At 35.3% G+C, this 4992-nt stretch overlaps 1 protein-coding gene across 1 annotated transcript in view; it reads right to left on the reverse strand.

Moving 5' to 3' along the window:
* Nucleotides 1-4598, reverse strand: part of LOC125240860 (tetratricopeptide repeat protein 39B-like) — a 32063-nt gene extending 27465 nt beyond the window's left edge. The window contains exon 1 of the mRNA XM_048149000.1: nt 4431-4598. The gene's annotated coding sequence lies outside the window, so the exon portion shown is untranslated. The remainder of the gene's footprint in view (nt 1-4430) is intronic.
* Nucleotides 4599-4992: the final 394 nt, after the last annotated feature.

Genomic DNA, 4992 nt, shown 5'->3' on the forward strand with positions numbered 1-4992 from the left:
CCCTTGGCCAAGATAAGAGTAGCTGTTTACACATTGGTGAACCAATCACTTGGCATTGGCTCTTCATAAAAGATGGACGTTTAATGGAAAAGGCTAGGTAATTCTAGGTCATTTCGTTGTCAGCAAAATTTAATTAATAAATAATATCCTCGTAATAAAATGAAATTATCCGAAATAATAACAATTTTTTTATATTCTGATAAGCACATTTATCTTTTTTAGGCAATACATTAAACATTTGCAAGGCAATTTTTATTTCCTAAAATCAACACTATTATTAGCATAGACAAACTTATTATTTTCGTAAATCTTTCACTACTGTCCTCTCTGACGGATGACGACAAACTGAATGAGGCGAGGCGCTAACGTGTGAACACAGTTGGCTATGTGCGCCAAAATCCTTTGATGTGTGGACAAAAAACTGACACCAGTCGGTTGGCCGGCCAGCGCTGGCGCCAACTGCCAACATACGGCCAAGTAGCCCTCTACACGCTTGGCCAAGGGGCTGCTCCAAGGGTTAGCCCAACCGTTGGCCCCATGTGTACAGCGATGACCGTGCTCGTGACTGATATCTAGTGATTTTAATGACACTAGACTTAAAACTATGTTGTGAAGTCATAATACTGACTGTGAGAAGTGTGAGATTATTGTACACAGGTATAGCGAGTACCCATACCTATTTTAGTCGTTCTGCCAGCTTAAGCCTGACAAGGTGATGTGTAGGTAGCAAAGTTCGGGTCGCAGATTATGTGTTGTGGAGGCAATCTGTTTCGATGTGCGTCACGGTTTGACTCACGGTCATGTTTGTGTTAGGAGTTTTAGGATGCCGTAACAAAAAGTGATTTAAGTAACTACAATTTTATGTTAAAGAAACCAGTTTGTAGTAAAATTTCCGTTTCGATATTTACGTCTAATCTCGGACATTATATTGGGACACTAAGGTACATGATTAATAGTTCACATATCGTCAAGTGGACGAAAACTAGAACTGAACTGAAAGTAAAACAATGACTACACCTTACCCAAGTACACATAGCAGGAGAAAAGGTTATAGTGTTGCAGTATGATTTTAATTATCATGCACCTCTATTATATTATTAAAAAAACAGTAACATCAAGAAAATACACAAGATAATTTTTAAGAAAAAAAACCGTCGCCTTTCGGGTTCTGGTGAAAGCTACTTGCGAATGTTGGATTATGTAGAAATGTATAAGTATTTTTTAAAACTGCTTTTAATGTTTTAATTATTAGATGGCAACACAAATGAATATACGTATAACGATAAGGTTTGAGGAGTTGCCTCAATTCCTCATGAATCCGATTATATTATAAGAAATCGAAGCTTGACAAACTTTGACTTGAAAACTCAATATGCTTAACAAACATAACTAAATAAATGTCACTGTTCTGAACTTAAATGCATGCTTTTCTTACAAAAATACCAAAGTCACTATGAGTGTGCCGTTCAGGTTTGAGGAGTTTGGTTCTGGCCATCATCAGCAGTTCCACTGCACCAAATGTCACTGTTCTGGACGAAAGTGCATGCTGTTCTTATAAAAATACCAAAGTCACTATAAGTATGCCGTTCAGATTTGAGGAGTTCGGTTCTGACCATCATCAGAAATTCCACTGCACCAAATGTCACTGTTCTGGATGAAAGTGCATGCTGTTCTTATAAAAATGGCAAAGTCACTATAAGCGTGCCGTTCAGATTTGAGGAGTTTGGTTCTGGCCATCATCAGCAGTTCCACTGCACCAAATGTCACTGTTCTGAACGAAAGTGCATGATGTTCTTATAAAAATACCAAAGTCACTATAAGCGTGCCGTTCAGATTTGAGGAGTTCGGTTCTGACCATCATCAGAAATTCCACTGCACCAAATGTCACTGTTCTGGACGAAAGTGCATGCTGTTCTTATAAAAATGGCAAAGTCACTATAAGCGTGCCGTTCAGATTTGAGGAGTTTGGTTCTGGCCATCATCAGCAGTTCCACTGCACCAAATGTCACTGTTCTGGATGAAAGTGCATGCTGTTCTTATAAAAATACCAAAGTCACTATAAGCGTGCCGTTCAGATTTAAGGAGTTCGGTTCTGACCATCATCAGAAATTCCACTGCACCAAATGTCACTGTTCTGTACGAAAGTGCATGCTGTTCGTATAAAAATACCCAAGTCACTATAAGCGTGCCGTTCAGATTTGAAGAGTTCCGTTCTGGCCATCATCAGCAGTTCCACTGCACCAAATGTCACTGTTCCGTACCTAAATGCATGCTGTTCCTTTATTAACACAAAAATCACCATATGTATGCCTTTCAGATTTGAGGAGTTCCCTCGATTTCTCCAGGATCCCATCATCAGAACTGGGTTCTGAGAAAAATGGGACCAATCTGTATGTATATACATTCAATCAAAAAAAAAATTTTCAAAATCGGTCCAGGAACGACGGAGATATCGAGGAACAAACATAAAAAATAAAAAAAAATAAAAAACATACAGACGACTTGATAACCGTCCTTCTTGAGATATGAGGCGACGGTTAATAAAAATATGTAATAACGAAATTCGCAATTGCTTTGCAGGCGCCTTCGTAATATGTAGGCTTAAAAGTAGAGATGGGCCGAATATTCGGTAAGTATTCGGTATTTGGCATATTCGGCAGTTTTTCAATGTTCGTATTCGGCCGAATAGTTCGGTTATATTGCCGAATATTTACCGAATAAACAAAGTAAATAAATAGAGTAAGTTTTTTCGTAATTCATCGGATAATGACATCATTGACATCCTATTACAGCATTCTAAGAAACCACCAAAGGGAGTTAAAAATGCGTTAAAATATAAGTACCTACAATAATTAATTAATTAGAAATTAAAATAACGTAGCTTAAGATACAAAACCAAAATCTTCTTATGCACTAAATTATAGGAATATTAAGAGCCTTAGTAGTCTTAGTTCCCATTACTTATCAATCATTGAAAAGTTTTTAAATCTAATCTAGGCTTTAAAATATGGCGGAACCAAATATTCGGCCGAATGTTCGGTTCGGTAACAGCTGAACCGAATGTTCGGCCGAATATTCGTATTCGGCAAAGTCCGTATTCGGCCCATCTCTACTTAAAAGTGTGTCCGTACCTCCGTACAGTGCTAGTTTACGCCTATTTGACTAAATTTGAATAAAAAAAATGCCACACTTATAATCTAATATAAAAAATATAATTATGTAAAGTAACTACATAGCAATGGATTTTCGCAAGAAGCATAGGTATTACAAATTTATTTTATTTACTAAAGTATTTGCTATCCGTCTGTAGACGACAGCTAGCGAATGTGGATGAAGTGTCACTCAATGGTCCTACGAATTGATTGAGTGCAGTGTGTTTTACTAACAACACACACAAATTAAAAAAAATAAGAAAATCTTAGCAATGCATGAATCAGGTAAGCCTATTTGATTCCCTACCTTTCTCCACTTAAGGTTTCATTTTATTAATAAGTATGAAAAGATCGACTGCTTGTGAAACGGGGGTAAAAGATAAAGCAATAAATAAACAAACAAATACTAAAGAAATTGATGTAGGCTGATGAGAACAGCCGGCCAAAACAAAAATGTTAATCAAGGCAACAGAATGAGATAGGTATATTAGGTAGTACACGCTTTTTGTAGTGGACCTCAGAGAAAGTAGGCAGTACCGATGACATGAGCGCTTTCACTGCTGGCGCACCAATCACCACGCATGGCTCTCACGATGTGAGACACCGGTGTACTTCGTTATTCTTAATTCATATCTTACCAAACCAAATTAGCCATTATGATTTATAAAATGATTACTCGAGTTGATATATACTATAAATATATATCCGTTCTGTAGTTTGGTCAAGGCGAATGTAAAGTAAATTTGTTCACAATATTGTGTTATAATATATTTACGTCTTTAATATTAATATCCAATAACATAGTTATTTAGGTAGCAGCAGCTGTTAACCTTAAACTGTTAATTAGCTTATTAATTGACATTAATCTATAATTAAATCATGACATCGCATCTAAATAATAAATTCCCCTCTGGCTGGTGATAGTTATAGTTAGTGGAGATACGAATGTAATGTGGCTATTAGAACATGTATAAGTATTTTTATGTTCCTAATATTACGTTGGAACCATTATTTCAAATATTTGTTTATTTATTTATTTATAATTTGTTTATGTACGTTTATTGTGATAATACAGTGAATTTATTCAATAAGTATATTTTCAAATTTTGGGATACCTTATCCCTTACCTATTGCAAATTGTGGCATATTTCAACAAACCAGTTACCTAAATCGAATTATGCTTTATAAGATTATTGTGCTACATATTATTACTCACATATTTAACCCAGGAAAACTACCAAAATAATATTAAATAAATAAAAAATAATCAATACTTACTCATGATGATAAGAAGCACAAACAAAATTGATTATAAAGCGGCAATGAATTCTGTTCCTTCCAAAGGAACTTTCGTTTAAATACCGGAATGTTGTTAATTTTTATGTTAAATTACGAAATCACCAAATAACACATAACTGCACGTTCGCTTCAATTTAACCGCAGGTATTGAAAAAATATACTGAATTGAATGATATTATTTTAGACCGAGTGAAGTTGAAGTGAGTGAACGAAACGAACGAATAGTGTTGGGCATGTAGGGCAAATGTAGGGCATGTTGTTGGGTGAATGGAGACTTGATGGAGACTAGCGGTAAAGGAGTACCATCTTTATGTTAGCCAGTATTTATTTATATGAAACATAATTTAGTCGCACTTGTCAGAGTAGTAAGTTATGTCTTTATTAAAGAATTTTAGGACAAAAATGTTATTGGCGTTATTGTAATGAAAATACGAAATGTCTGGCAAGTGACAAATTTAGTAATGGCAACCATTTATAATACTATATTATTATTTTATTATACTCTTTGATGGCAACACTGTTTAAAAGAAAAGAAGCCATG

This window comes from Leguminivora glycinivorella, chromosome Z (genome assembly GCF_023078275.1).
Source record: "Leguminivora glycinivorella isolate SPB_JAAS2020 chromosome Z, LegGlyc_1.1, whole genome shotgun sequence".
NCBI lineage: Eukaryota > Metazoa > Arthropoda > Insecta > Lepidoptera > Tortricidae > Leguminivora > Leguminivora glycinivorella.